Source organism: Lygodium microphyllum, chromosome 5 (genome assembly GCF_053477565.2).
Source record: "Lygodium microphyllum isolate KBCC chromosome 5, Lygodium_microphyllum_v1.1.10, whole genome shotgun sequence".
NCBI lineage: Eukaryota > Viridiplantae > Streptophyta > Polypodiopsida > Schizaeales > Lygodiaceae > Lygodium > Lygodium microphyllum.
Genome location: NC_141139.1, coordinates 150,098,722 through 150,115,460, shown reverse-complemented (window position 1 = coordinate 150,115,460; position 16,739 = coordinate 150,098,722).

Below are 16,739 nucleotides of genomic sequence, written 5' to 3'. Positions count from 1 at the left end.
AGAGATTGAGAGAGGCAGAGATAGGGTGAAGAGCAAGCATGCTCTCTTCTTCTTCCATTCATTATCTCATAACCACACACATAGCATAAGTGTATACAATAGTACTAAGGTTCGTAGGACCATTCACACTGGGTCTAAGACCATCAACTTATTTAATGTCCCACACTTGCTGATATGGCTGGACAAGGCTAATGTCAATCATACATACTAACAGGAGAATAATATGAGCTTGATATTCTAACACTCCCCCTCAAGCTCAAATCATCTGATGAACTCCAAGTAAATGTCTAAAACTACTAAACTTATCTTTACCCAAAGACTTGGTAAAGATATTTGCAACTTGTTCATCAATCTTCACATGCATAAGATCTACTCTCCCTGCAAGAACCATCTCTTTGATAAAATGGTAGTGTACCTCTATGTGTTTTGTCCTAGCATGGTATACTGGATTCATTGCCAGGAGTACACTACTGAGATTGTCACATAATAAGGTCACTGGAGCATCCACCTAAATATCCAAATCAGCCATAAGCTTGAGCAGCCATGAAATCTCACATGCTGCCAATGCAGCACCCCTGTACTCTGTCTCAGTACTAGACAACGCAATTGTTGGTTGTTTCCTATTGCTCCAGCTGATCATGCCACTTTCAAAGCCAAAAGCATAACCACTCGTAGATTTGCAATCATACGAGCATCCTGCCCAATCCGCATCTGTGTATCCAACCAGTTTCAAGGGCTTATCTCTCATATAGAATAGCCCATAATCTACAGTGGACTTAACATATCTCATAATCTACCTAACAGCATCCAAATGTGGCTTCTTGGGCTTCTGCATAAACTGACTTATGAGCCCAACTGCATAACTCAAATCTAGCCTAGTGATGGTCAAGTAGATCAGACTTCCAACCATCTGCATGTACATAGTCACATCCTGAATTTCAGCTCCAGTGCTAATGTCCAACTTGACATTTTGATCAAGGGGTGTATCCAATGGTTTGCATTCAACCATGCCATACCTTTTTAGCATTTCTATGGCATAATGTTTCTACATCAGCCATAAACCATTTTCAGCCTTAATTACCTCAATACCCAAAAAATACTTCAATTCACCTAGATCTTTCATGTCAAATTCAGATTTCAGCATCTTCATTACATGTTGTATGCCCAAGTCATCATTACCAGTGATTATCAAATCATCAACATATATGACCAACACTACCAAGCCACAGTCAGTCTTCTTTGTAAATAGACTGTGATCAGCCCTACCAACAGTAAATCCCAACCTCTACAAGTGGTTACTGATCCTAGCATGCCAAGCTCTCGGAGCCTGCTTCAGCCCATACAATGCCTTTTTCAGCTTGCATACATGATGCTGAAAATCAAGGTGAACATACCCTTCTGGCTGAACCATATAGTCATCCTTTGCTAAGTCACCATTAAGAAAGGCATTCTTCACATCCATATGTTGTAATTTCCAGCCTCTAGCAGCAACCAAAGCAATCACAGTGCATATGGTTGCCATCTTGGCAACAGGGCTGAATGTTTCCTCATAATCAAGTCTATACTGTTTGGCATACCCCTTAGCAACCAACCTGGCTTTGTACCTGTCCACACTACCATCCGACTTGCATTTGATTTTGTAGACCCATTTGCAGCCAATGGTCTTTTTTCCTTCAGGCAGTGGCACAAAATCCCATGTCTTATTTTCAGCCAAGGCATTCATTTCTTCATCCATGGCTGCACACCAGTTCTCATCTTCCACTGCTTCAACATATGTACCTGGTTCTTTGATCTCCATCACTTTTGTCATGTAAGCATAATGCTTTGCAGTGTAGCCACTATATGTCAACCTGTCAATAGGGTATCTGACCCTCTGTGAGCGTCTAGGCTGTGGTGCACTGCTCAATTCCCCTCTCTCATGAGGCGGAATGTACGTGCTCTGCCTTGCGCCAAGCGTATAGACAGTCGGAATACCAAGTTCACTGTCTAAAGTGTCAGCAGACTCATATCCAGAAATCATTCTACCAGGTGTCATCATCCCAGATACATCCTCAGTAACTTTCTCTTTTCCTTTGTTGTCCACAACATCATATCTCCCCCTCACTGACATATTGGTGTCAGTGGACGGTGAGCTCCTCAATCTCCATGTCCATGGGGATACTGTCTGACTACTAGGTCATGTCATAGTAGTGCTCTGTTGCATATCAACTGTAGATACATGAGTAGAAGGCATACCTGATGGCACTGTAGTCAGTGATACATACCAAGAACCCATCTCATAAAAAATAACATCCATGCTCACCAAGGTCTCCCTGGTAGAGGGATCATAGCATTTGTATGCCTTCTTCTCCTGTGAATATCCAATGAAAACACACTTATGCACTTTTGGATCCAACTTCTTCCTTTTCTCATCTGGAATATGCACATAAGCAAGACAGCCAAAGACTTTCATGCAACTTACATCCGGCTTATAGCCATACAACTTCTCAAACAGTGTCATCTCATGAATACCTGCAGTGGGAGTCCGATTCAAGATATACATGGCTGTCATAATAGCCTCAGCCCAATAATAGAGCGGCATCTTCTTCTCATTCATCGTGGCACGAGCAGCTTCCATCAAGACCCTGTTCTTTCTTTTAACTACCCCATTCTGCTGAGGAGTGTAGTTGCAGGTAAGCTGCCTACGTATGCCATTTTTTGCCAGAAAGTTGTCAAACTCATTTGACACATACTCCCCACCGCTATTTGATCTCAAGCAAGAGATATAGTAGTCAAATTCCTTTTCAACCTGCTTTTTAAACTGCTGAAAAACAACAAACGCCTCATCCTTTGTCTTTAGAATGTAAACCCAAGTATAGCGACTGTAATCATCAATGAATGTCACATAATATTTCGAGCCTCCCATGGATGCATTATGGGTTGGCCCCAAACATCAGAGTGCACTAACTGCAATGGACGTGTACTCTGCCTTACATGCCTGACAAATGGCAACCTTGACTGCTTACCAAACTGGCAAGCATCGCATGCATGACCAATATCTGAATATTGGAACTTGGGTAAACCTATAACAAGCTGTTTTTTCTGCATAATTTGCAGCCTTTGCAAATTCACATGCCCTACTCTCTTGTGCCAAATTTCCAAATCTCTGATAGTGCCAGAACCATGGGCAAACATAGCTGAATTCAGCTCTGGCAAGGTAGCATCAATCGTAAACATTCTGCCATTCCTGTGGCCATGAGCTATCAACTTGCATCCATTGCCAAACTCTTCAATAAAGCAACCATGCTTGTTGAATCTAACCTGTAAGTTCTGCTCCGTTATTTGACCAATAGACAATAAGTTCTTCGTAATCGAAGGAACATGCAATACATCATGCAAATTTCTCTTTCTGCCATCATGAACCACAAGAGGCACTTTGCCTTTATGCTCAATGCTATGCTGCGTGTCATCACCTGTACAGACATAGCCATGTTTTTCAGCCACCATATAAGTGAACCAATCACCGTGAGGAGTCATGTGGTTTGATGCCCCTGAATCAATGTACCAAACTACATCATCAGTGCATTTTTCAGCAACTCTGTCTTTTACATACTGCATGGCAAACAATCTATCTCCTGAAGTATCATTTGCCTGACTAGATGTAGCAAAATGCCCATGTTGTTTGCCTTTCTGATTGCCCTGCTTCTTCCAGTAGTCCTTGGCAATATGCCCATACTTCCCACAGTAATGACAATCCTTATCCTTCTTCGGATTGTCAGATGGACGCTGCTGTTGCCAGGAGCCTCTACCTCTAGGGCTAGATCTCCCCCTGCCTCTAAAGTTTGCACCACCTCTTGCATTCGATATCTGTTGGTTGTTATTGCCATAGGATGCATTTTGCTGGCCTCCTCTGCTAGATCCATAGCCTCTACCACGGTTTCCACAGCCGCGTTGATTGGAAGTAGAAAAATGCATCCTTGTTTTTAGAACTGCTAGATCCTGTAGCCAAGCCAAGCTTAACCTCTTCATGGATAAGCAATGCAACTAGCTCATTGAAATCAGGCATTTCAACCCGCACAGACACAGAAGTGTCAAAAGACTTATACTCACATCCCAAGCCATTCAAAGTCACAGCAACCATGTCTTCATCTTCAACCTGTGAACCAACAGATGCCAACTGATCCGCAATGGTCTTAACCTCCGTGACATAATCCTGTATAGATCTGCTCTTCCTCTCCATGTTGTTGAACTTCTGCTTCAACTGTATCTTCCTTGGCACTTGTGGTTGTGCCATAATACTTGACCAAAATGTCCCATGCATTCTTAGGAGAGCTACGGTTCATTATCGGCATTACCATGGCATCTGAGATACATAAAGAGAGCCAGTGCAAGACTCTACGAGCTCTTTCTGTCCAAGCTCGGTGTAATCGTCTTTGATCAGTCATAGGTCGATCTGGGAGCTCAGGTTCAGCTTCCGCTCCAATCACCAACTCCCAATAGCCTTTCCCTATTAAGAAGTTCTCCATGCGGAACTTCCATATGGCATAATTGTTACTGTCAAGCTTTTCACGCCACTATCTGGGTTATGTTGTCAGTCCTCTTTGCATTAGCCATGTCGTATGCTCTGTCTGACTACCTGCAAGCCAACAAGTGTCCCTGACTCACTGTAGTTCTTGACTGTTTTTGACAGTTTTATGCAACAAATTTATTGTCAAAACTAGGGTATTTCAGCCCTTTTACTGCTCAAAAACATCCACAAACATGTGGTCCCATCTGTAGATACATTTGTCAATACATATGCTATGTAGTTGCTTCAAGTATGTAACATGCAGCCTTACTGCCAAGGTTCATACATGCAATCTGAAAACTGTAAACTCTCTGTGAGACCAATAGCTTGTTCAAAGCCAAAACTAAGTCATATACATGTCATACATGTCCCAAACCTTCATAGACAGTTGTTAGTACATGTAGCAATCCAAACTCAACCATACGGGCACAAATCAATGCATAGACAGCAAGTATAGGTGTCAAACTTCCTAGTCATAGATTGCAGTTGGCAAATGCTCAGTAAAAACTAGTCTATCCAGCTCCAAAACAGCCTCAAGTCATGTCATACATTCACTTTGAAGTGTTAGGTTCAATACATGAGCATTCGGTAACCATAGACATCCTGTCTTCACAAATCTAAGTTATAGATTGCATTTACAGTTAGCAACCAGCCAAGACAGTGTCACTGCAGTAATTTCCAACTCCAGACTTCAGTTTTCAGTAGTATTTAATGCTTGTCTTAGTTCTCCAGACATTCAGTAGACATATCCCAAGTCATACATTTGACATGAACCAAGCAATGTCATGTAATGCTTCAAGTGTAAACAATGCTTGCTGTCTACAAATTCATGACAGTTTTCCAACCAAGTAAATGCTTCCAAATTTGAGTGTTTTTGTCAACAAACTTCAGCCCATAAGCATGACAACCAATGTACATGTCTCCCTGAACAAACCTATGCTCTAATGAAGTCTTCCAGACATGTCCAAGAGCTCCAAACCCTTTCCAATGTAAAGCATATGCCATATATACCCTGTATATAGCAGTTCAAGACTGTTTCCAGGTCTGCAATTCACTGTTACAACTCAATGGAGAGCTCAATAGGCAAGCATTTGTGTCTAGATCCCATCAATGACCTTCTAAGATGGTTTTTCAAGCATTAGAGAGCTTCAATAGGCCTTCATTGTGTTCTGCCCAGCCACAACAGCCTGCATTGATAGCAGGTGCAAACATGCAGGTAGGGGCTGCTACAACAGCAGTAGATCTTGGTTCTTCTAATGCTTGATGTGCACTCTATTGCACCCAAATCAAACCTCCAAATGCTCTAGACAACCCATAAACAACCATTTGACCAATGGGAACCGCAATGAACCAATGCATACCTTTCCAATGAACAATGGCAACCTGTTTGGTCTTTGAGAAACCCTGATCTTCAACTCCTGCAAGCTTCTTGACTTCCTCCTGCTCTAGAGAGCCCGCCTAGCATGGCTCTGATATCATGTAGAGATTGAGAGAGGCAGAGACAGGGTAAAGAGCAAGAATGCTCTCTTCTTCTTCCATTCATTATCTCATAACCACACACATAGCATAAGTGTATACAATAGTACTAAGGTCCGTAGGACCATTCACATTGGGTCTAAGACCACCGACTTATTTAATGTCCCACACTTGCTGATATAGCTGGACAAGGCTAATGTCGGTCATACATACTAATAGGAGAATAATATGAGCTTGATATTCTAACAGTTTAGGGCAATATAAACCTGCAACACCTTGAGTACCTCTGGTACATATGTCTTTGCAATGCTGAAACACTGGAGCAAGCAGTAAAATGTGTTACAAGTGCTATGTAAGAAATTGTATAAAACAAACATACAGTTGCAATGTACTCGGTCTTCCAATCTGAACAAAATTTTACACACACCCATTGATATAATCAAGAACATCATTGATAGTCTTTGGATTTGCCAGAACTTGCTTTGCAAAAGTGGAAATATCCATGCACGTGTTGCACACAAAACTTGGTGACACTTGCTTCAACAGCTTGATCAAATGGCAACTTGTGGGATGTTTGGAACCAATGGATTTTTCCTTGGAGCATAGAATGTGGTCTCTCATGTCTCAAAACTACACCGCATCAAGTCATGCCCCCATACAACATACAAGAAGTTAGGTAGGCAATACATAAGAGTGTAAGAGCCAACAAAAAAAATGCAAATTACACAGAAAAGTACTATAATAAATTGTTTATGTGCATGATAAAAATCTAAAATCCTGACTGCAATCTAGTTTTTTTTTGGTCCATCTGCACATAAGACAACAGAAAATTCGGTTGATCCTTGTGAACCTTAAAGATGACAAGTGTCAAAATACTCAGAAGTATCCTACAGAGAACAACAGAGATCGATCACAATACATCTATATTATTATGAGGTTCTAAACTTGAGGTCATGCAATATTATAGTAGCATCTTATGCTCAAAGGTATGTGTGTGATAAACTAGAGGCATCAAAACATGAACATATTCAATGGCCAATACTGTACAAGCAAACAAGGATGCAACTATCCATTGACTTCTGAATTTGAAGTTCAAATGCTGAATCAGATGAAAAACCACTTGCAATGCTGCACAAGAGTGGGAGAAATCTTCCCCATCACTACACTTTACACCAAACATGTTGATTTCACTGTTGCAACACATATCTACAAACAGATACATGAATGCAAGATGCCCGTCACTAAACTTGACACAAACTTGTAAATTGCATTGGGCACATCACAAATTTACCAAACGTGAACCTTATATGCAAGTCACACAACACTAATAGATTGCACGAGTGAAGGTGACATCTCACTAAACCTCCCACAGAACTTGGGGATTGCACTGGGTACAACACATATTCGGAAGCACGAATCTTACATGCAAGTCACACAAAAATAGTAGATTACATTGAAACAAACATATTTGCAAACACAAATAGATTCATTATCAAAGCAACAATGCCCACCCCTTCTAGTAACAACAAATAAACAAGGCAAATGACCAAATGATCTTGAAAATCCAAAGAAGTATCTGTGGGAGTAAGATTTAATGAACAACTAAGAGAAAGCTACCACCCTAAACTAAAAGTCATCTGAAACCATGAAAATGCATTTTTAACACCTTAATAATCTCCACCAGTTGATCAACCCCACTTTCTCCATGAGAACAGAAATGAACATGTAACAGAGTGTATAAAAAAGTAACTTTTGAGTATAAATTTCAGAGAATATTTTTAAAAATTGCTAAGCAGATTTGTACAAAGTTGAAAAGAATAACAGAGTACACAGAAAAGAACAAAAATGAACATCTAACGGAGTATAGAAAAGTAACTTTTGAGTATAAATTTTAGAGAATATTTTTAAAGATTTCTAAGTAGATTTGTACAAAGTTGAATCTGAATCTGTAGATTTATATTGTAGATTACTCGTCTTCACCTAGATGGTCATCTTCACTATCACCAAAAACCATTTGGATGTTTCTACGACAATTCTCCTTATACATTACTCGAGCCAAATTGTCCTTGAGTTCAGTACCTCTACCCATACTGTTGGTCTCTACATCATCCTCTTCAATTTATGCTCGATTGACCACCTCTGCTTCTAACATTGGTACAACTGCACGAACTTCAAATAAGGTGGATGTTGATGCCCTTGTGGTCCTACCTCAAGGGTTACTGATTGCTTGAGGGTTGTTTTAGCATCCTTTACCCAATCCATGTCAAAGGTGTCACCATGTAGTATGCAAATATTATGCAACACAAGACATGCAGTGACAATGTCGGGAACATTAAGAAGATCCATGTCTATGAGTTTTAGGAGAATCCGAAACCTTGCCTTTAGCATTCCAAAAGCCCTGTCAACGGCCATCCATGTATTAGATTGGATGAAATTCCAATAATACTTCATCTTAGACAAACCTTCCTTGATTCCTTTAAAAGGAACTAGCATGTACGGTTTTGCAGTGTATGCACAATCACCTACTAAGCAATACTTGCCAAGGTCACCTTTGTTATATTGGATCCCAAGTGCATTGTTGCCAAACTTCACAGAGTCATGTATGGACCCGCACCAACCTACATCATAGTCTCAAGTAGTGCAATCAAGTGCAACTGTCAACTGTAACAAAATAGAGTGAAAACCTTTTCTGTTATAGTAGTCTGCTGCATTGTCCTTAGGTGCTATGATGGGGATATGTGGTCCATCAATGGCACCAATCACAAAGGGAATGCCTCTGATAGCTTCAAATTTTTCAGAAAGTGTTTGCACTCGAAACGGTGTTGGCCAATGTATATATGTATCCTTCAATCTTGATGCTACCAATGTTGCACAAAATTGTAGCACTATGTGACATGCTGTACCTTTCCTACATCCATAGAGATTTGCAAGAACTTCGAGCGGAGTTGCACTTGCCAACCTATGCAAAGCTATGCAAATATAGGTTTGAAGTGGTATGAATTGTCTCATGCGAGTGTTTTGCCTCCCAAACACGACAGACAACTTGCCACAAAGATAGTGGAATGTATCCCTGCTAACATGAAGGCGTTTCTTGAACATTTGGACTATGTATGATCCCATTAAAGTGGCTTGATAAAAATTTTGGGCACGTGGATAAGCCCAACATCGTCGAGTAAGGTGATCTCGACAATGATTTAGGTTTTTTGCCTTCATCATCTTGGTAGCAACTTTTGCCTCATAAAGCCATGCCTTTGCAATATCATCAACTTCCCAGTCTTGACATGCTTGGCCTATACCACTACAACATGTCCATTACATTGTTTGGAGTTGGATGCTACTGAGCCTTGCTTTATCTTGACATTTGATTTCGCGGAGCTTACTTTGGCTATTTCTTGGCTTGCCAAAGTTACAATTTTGATGTACTTGATGTCTATGGATGCTATGTATAGATGCTACATGACCTATATGCTCATGAGGTCTTACTGATGCTTGATATCCTGGCATTAGTGCTATCATTTGCCCTTGTTGAGCTTCTTTGCTTGATATTTATGGCTTTTTTCTAGTGGGAGCATCTTCATACGCTTGATAGACATTGAGCAGGCGGTTTATGCTACTTGAGGATTTGGATACTTGAGATTGGGATCTTCACTTGGATGTTGCATGGTTGATATGCGGTGGTCCTCACAGATGTACTTGGGCTGATTTGGGCTTTGCACTCCCTAAGCATATGCCTCTTTGTGTTAGGTCATTCCAATGTTGTGTACACTTTTCCCTATTACATAGGGGGTGTGCTAGCTTACAGATGGATCATTTGACATGCTTGGGTATTTTCTCGATGTTTGTATGACTGTCACATGCTGATTTATGCTCGCTTGAAGCTGATTATGCTTTGACAGTCAATGGTTGACTTGGTGCATTCATTTTGCCTACAGTTTACTCTCATTGTATATGACTCTAATTTATTATAGCAAGCAGCTATGCATGGATTGACGTGGAATTTTCATGCTGAATCATCCTAATTTTATGTACTTTTGATGGTACTTGGTGGGCAACATCATTAGCTATCAGTTCGTGGTCATTTTGCCTTGGTTTTGGTGGTATTTTGGCTGTTTACAACAGAAAAGAGCAAGCATTTTTGAACTGTCTACACCATTTTGGACTGCAGTGTCGCATCTTCTTCCACTGACAGTGCTATCTTCAATATCACTAAGCTTGATGGTACGAATTATGCCTATTGGAAGAGCCAAGTTTGGCAGGTATTGGTGCAGAAATCTCACATCAAGCCACTAAGGATGGAGGGCGAGCAGCCTGAAACTATGACTAATGACGAGTGGGATGAGCTTGATGAGTTATGCAAGTCCACCCTCATCTTGTCTCTCATTGAACAGGTGCATTACAATGTGGTTGAGGAAGCACAGAGTGTTTGGCAGCTTTGGGATAAAGGAGAATATGACGATGTTTGCTCATTTGAGCTAGTTCCATGCTATTCTCAATGTTGAGAAACACGAACACGGATCTAGAGCTATGCTAGCTATGGAGGACGCAGATTATAGATATGAAACATGGTAGAGGTGAAAGATTGTAACTCAAGTGAATTAGGTTCCAAGATGGATTAGCTTGGACTCATAAACACAATCTTGAGTGACACAAAATGAAAGTACCATTGCATTGAAATGAGTGTCAAGTACATGCTTATATAGCCTTTTTGGATAGTACCACTCTTCCTCTCTATGCTTATGGGATTTTGAACATCTCTTCTGGAGCATACAACTTTTGTCATCTCTCTTATACAAAGCCTCTTCTAGGCATACATCATTTGATTTCTCAACACCCCCCCTCAAATGATGAGTCTCTACCCTTGCTGGCTTTTGCCCCCACTGCATGTAAACATGGACCAGGAGACTAGCTCTTTGGCAGCCTAGTCAAGTTAAGGCTTGAAACTTTACATCTTGGTAGGGTTTTTTACAATATCCACTATGGGAACAAATTCCTTAAAACAGTTTGTCATAGTTGTTGATGGTAGCAGAAGTATCTTTTTCTTCTTCTTCATTCATGAATTGATTTTGGTGGTAGTTATTCTGCATCTGCTGTGCTCTTTTCTTGTGGAAGCATTCACTGGCAATATGGCCAGTTTTACCACAATAATGACATGTCATCCGATTCCTGTTGTCGGTGTTGAATCCTCGACCTCTTCCTTTGGGTCCAGTAGCTCCTCTAGTGTATAAGAGGTTTTCCCTTGGGCTAGTTTCTTTTACATCTTTGCTTTTAAACTTGCTTTCTTCATCAAGCAGTGAGTGCTCAATATCTTTGAGTGAGAGACTCGGAACATTACTTAGAGTGGATACAAGGTTCTCATATGGATCCTTGTTTACACTTGCAAGTAGTACAGCTATTGCTTCATCTTCTTCAATATTCTTTTTAAGAGATGCAAGTTGAGTTTTTAAACTCTTAAACTTATTAATGTGTATGGTCATAGAAGTGGTGTCTTTGATATCCAGTTTATAAAACTGCATGAGAAGTTTTACCTTTGAATTCTTTTCTTGAGTACCAAACATTCTATCAAGTTCCTCCCAGGCGGTTCTAGCATTTCTAATGCCAGATATATGATGCAACACATCATCGCTTAGTCCCCAGGCAATGATGCCTAGTGCCTTATTATTCATCTTCTTCCATTCTTTGGATTTGAACTGGTCTTCTTCAACAAACCCGTCTTCATCATCTTCCTTCTTGTTGTCTGCATCATCTTCAAATAAGTCCCATAAGTCTTTCCGCATAAGATGGTACATGGTCTTCTCCTTCCAGGCATGGAAGCCTTCACCATTAAATTTTGCTATATGTTCCACTTCAGTCATCTTTAGTAGAAGGTCTTACCACGAGAATTCTCGGGCAGTGTCTATCCTTTTACAAGAAGATTAAGATTTATAAGGGATTTGATAATTGTGACTTTTGTGCAAGCAAATAATTTTTTATGTGGAGAAGTGTCCTAGTAACAACAGCACTTTTATGAGTATTTGAGTGCTTACGAATATGAACTGTGCTTGTGCTACGCTGGTTAGAGAGAGATAGTGTGAACGGGGTACTTAGGAAGGGTTGATTTAACCCTTAATGTTTAGGTTAAACTGAATAGACCAAACCCTTTTTTTTTTTTCACGCTCTTTTTTTTTTGTGATTGAGACTCAAACTCACAGTCTCATCCTCCAAGATTGATCCCGTGACTTTACCCCGTCCTTCCTGGTTTGGCGCTGCCCCTCGTATGGCGGATCGAGCTTGCGTCCAACGGCTTCAGAAGGAATTCAGAGCTCTAGTGCCTCATGTAGCTGCCAAACCCATCTGACTACATCGTTTCCTTCGTCTTCTAGAAACGAACGGAGAGTACTCCGAGAACACGAAGACCAGTCGCCAATGAGAACAAGGTTGCGTGTGCCTGTGCCTCGCTTTTGATTGCTTTGCCCCCGTTTTCAATCAACTGTTCAACCACAAAGATGCTGGTCTCTCAGCGTAATCTCCTTAAGGTACAGCTGCCTTATCAGCAGCACTCGATCTCCACAGCCTCCAATAGATCTGACAATCGTGAAGATGTCCAGAGCCTTCATTAATCTGCTTCGTGTGTCTGTAGTAGCAGAGATGGATCAGACGATAGAGAAGAACTGATGTGCCTTTTCTTCCTTTGTCTTTGTGTTCTCCTGCTTTCCTCTTCTTCTGTCAATGATGGATGATCCTTCTTGTCCTATGGGAATGCCGCCAGATTTGAGCTCTGCACTCCAGAAACTGCTTCCTTAACTCATCACTAAGGTGCTCAGCAAAAAAGGAGACATCATTTGTATGGTAGGCAGCAACTACTTGGTACTAAGGAGCCTACTTGTAATAATAGAACTCTCTCTCTCTCCTACACTATCAAACTGATTTTACTCCTCCTAAACTAAACTGCTATCATTACCATAAGAGCTAGAACAAGAGGTAGTAGAAGTAGAAGAGGGAGAATGGGTGTGGCTAGACATAGCTCACCACAGCTCTGATACCATGTTGAGAAACACGGATCTAGAGCTATGCTAGCTATGGAGGACGCAGATTATAGATATGAAACATGGTAGAGGTGAAAGATTGTAACTCAAGTGAATTAGGTTCCAAGATGGATTAGCTTGGACTCATAAACACAATCTTGAGTGACACAAAATGAAAGTACCATTGCATTGAAATGAGTGTCAAGTACATGCTTATATAGCCTTTTTGGATAGTACCACTCTTCCTCTCTATGCTTATGGGATTTTGAACATCTCTTCTGGAGCATACAACTTTTGTCATCTCTCTTATACAAAGCCTCTTCTAGGCATACATCATTTGATTTCTCAACACTCAAGAACTTGACTTCGCAAGGCATTACCTTCAATGATGAGGTTACTCCATTGTTTTTGCTTGAGACTTTGAGTGAGTCATGGGATGCATTCCACACTGCCTTATGTGCTCCTACTATTATTTTGAACTTGCCTAATGTAGAGAGTGCTCTTCTGCAAGAAGAGATCAACCCATAAGAACTTGGATGCCTCTCATGTATCACATGCTTTCACTATTAGAGGCAGAGATGGTAATGAAAAGAATGACCGTGGGTTTGGATGTGGTAGAGACTCGCAAAAGTCTAAGTCTAAGTCGTGTGGTAAGTCGTGCAGCAAGTCTCAAGGGAGAAATGCTAATGTGACATGTCATCATTGCGGCAAGAAGGGTCATATACGCTCACAGTGTCATGAGTTGCGCAATGAGAAGATCAAAGAGCAAGGGAAAGACAAAGTACAGGAAAAGTCCTCTGATCGCAGCATTATGCTTGCAAAATTCAGTGTGAAAATCGATGAGATAAATGTCATGCAAACTGATGACTCCGACGGGGAGTACATACTTGCAGCTAGTTCTTGTGATGCTATGCCGTTGATCGAGGTTCACTCTATGTATGCGGAGTGGTGGCTTTTGGATTCTGGTGCTTCATTTCATGTTACGCCATGCCGTGAGTGGTTCCATTTCTATCGCACTGTCTCTGGTTTAGTTCGCTTGGGTGATGATAGGTCACTTGCTATTGTTGGCATTGGGGATGTACAACTGCAGTTCTCTACTGGAAATACTTTTTTGTTACAGAATGTACGTCATGTAGCTACGCTTACACACAATCTTATGAGCAGCTTGATGATGCTGGGTTTCATGTTTCATTTGGAGATTCTACCTAGAAGATCACAAGTGGCAGACTTGTACTTGCTAGAGGTGCCAAGGCTGGCAGTATCTATTCTCTTGTAGTTGATAGGTCCTCTGTTGACCATGTTTTGGTTGTCAGTGGGTTCCATCCCACATGTATCTCTTTGGCATGCCTGTTTGGGCTATATGTCTTTGAAGGGAATGAAAATGCTTTTTGGTTTTTGCAGTACTTACCACCCCTTGACTATTCATGTTTTGATTCATGTGAGCATTATCTTTATGGTGCAGACAGACTAGGAATATGCATAAGAAGTCTGGTCAGACACACATGGGTGAGCCCTTGGCATTAGTACATTCGGATGTTTGTGGGCCCATGCCCTGTTAGTCTATGGATGGTGCAAAGTATTTTGTGACATTTATTGATGATGTTTCACGTAAAGTCTGGGCTTATTCTATTGATGTCTTGGCTATGTTCCAGAGATTGCTTGCATTGGTTGGGAACCAAACTAGGCATAGGATGAAATGCCTTAGGATTGACAATGGAGGAGAATATGTGTTATGTGCCTTTGAGCAGCTATGTGACAAGAGGGGTATTAAGCATCAGTTGACCGCCCCCTATACCCCACCCTAGAATGGTTTGGCTGAGCAGATGAATAGAACCATCCAGGAGTGTGTACGTAATATGCTTAGCCATGCATGCCTACCATAGAGCTTTTGGGCTGGGGTAGTTAGTACAACTATGTATATCATAAATAGATCACCTTCTAGTGGTTTGGATTTCCAAGTTACAGAGGAGATATGGATTGGAAAACCTCTATCTTATGCACATCTATGTGTCTTTGGATGTGAGGCATTCTGCCATGTGCCCAAGGATAAGCGTAGTAAGCTGGATCCTAAGAGTGTCAAATGCATTTTTCTTGGCTATGGAGATGCAGGTGAAATGGGTTATCGTCTTTGAGATTTGCAGGCGTGGAAAGTCATCCATAGCCATGATGCAGTCTTCCATGAAGAAAAGATGTATAGGCAACCTGAGAAGGTGGTCGAGATACATAGGGTTATATTCCAGGAGGAGCCACATGCTCCAGTACAGCCTGCACAGCCAGATGGTCAACCTGTAGCAGCAATTGGTACACATGACCAGGGTGTTGGACATGATGCTAGACATGTAGCAAAGCCTGTAGTGAGACAGTCTACTAGAGCTAGACATCCACTTGATCAATTTGAGCCCTTGATGCATTATGTCATGGTTACAGATGCCAGAGAGCCTCTCACCGCTGATGAGGCTATGTGCAGGGGTGATAGTCACTCATGGGAGAGAGCTATGCAGTCTGAGATGGACTCCCTGCATAATAATATGACTTGGGATTTGGTTTCCTTGCATGTTGGCAAGAAGACTCTGCCATGCAAATGGGTGTACATGCTGAAAAGTACCCCTGGAAACCCCAAGCTGGCTTATAAGGCAAGACTTATTGCTAAGGGTTTTAAACATGAGCATGGAGTTGACTTTGATGAAGTCTTTGCTCCTATAGTCAAGATGACCACCCTACGCTTGGTTTTGGTCTTCATTAGGGCCAAAAATGCTTCAAAAAATGCACTTTTGTTAATCACGGGATTAAGGAAAGGGCCAAAGAGAGTTCGCCACGTGTGCAAGAATATGGTATTCTTGTCTCCTCTTTTTTAGAGATAGTGGAGTCCATTTCGTGATTCTCTCTTCTTTTTTAGCCAAAACCCCTAAAGTCTGACATGTTTTGGAGTCCCAAAGACGTTATTTACTTACAAATCTGACAAAATACGTGACAGAGATGTGATGAAATTAATAATGAGTTTTTTGAAAGTCGGGAGATCTTTCAATATTGTTTTTGGCGCCCAATACATACTCATTTGGGTTCTTGGCGCTACTTTTTAGTTCATTCACCCCTCTTTGAGCTTCTTTCTCTGCGCTTTCTTTCTTTTCATAGCTTCCTCCAGGCGCCCTTCTCGTTTAATACACTCTTGCACAGTCTATAGCCAGGGAGTAGATGGAAATTTTGAGCCTAAAACCTTTGCTGTAAACGATTGAGTTACCATGCTGCCTTCTTGCAAGGACTCTCATAAGGTGAAAAGAAGAAAACGAGAAGATATAAAACATCACTGGAAGGGGCATATCATTGCCTTCAAAATTATGCCCGAAGGCTGGTTTGTCAAGGTGCAACATGTTTACATGGCCAAGAATATGCACTTGCCTCCAAACGAACGTGTTCCCCAACAAACACATTGTAAGTTATAAGTTGAATAACGTATATAATTCTTTTCCATTTATGCAAGTTCTAACAAACGGTTCGTCATTGTAGATATCTTTTCGTCAACAAGTATTGAATGGCAACCTGTGGAAAGCCTAAGTGGGACTTTCCATGCCATTCATAAGGTATTGGTAGACATTATTTATGCCGATCAAACTGTGTCTTTTTATAGTGAATGCAAGGTTTTTATATATTATGCACAGTATGTGGTTCCCTCTAAAGCGGATAGGTATGGGAATATCGAAGATTTGCCATTGCCAAGT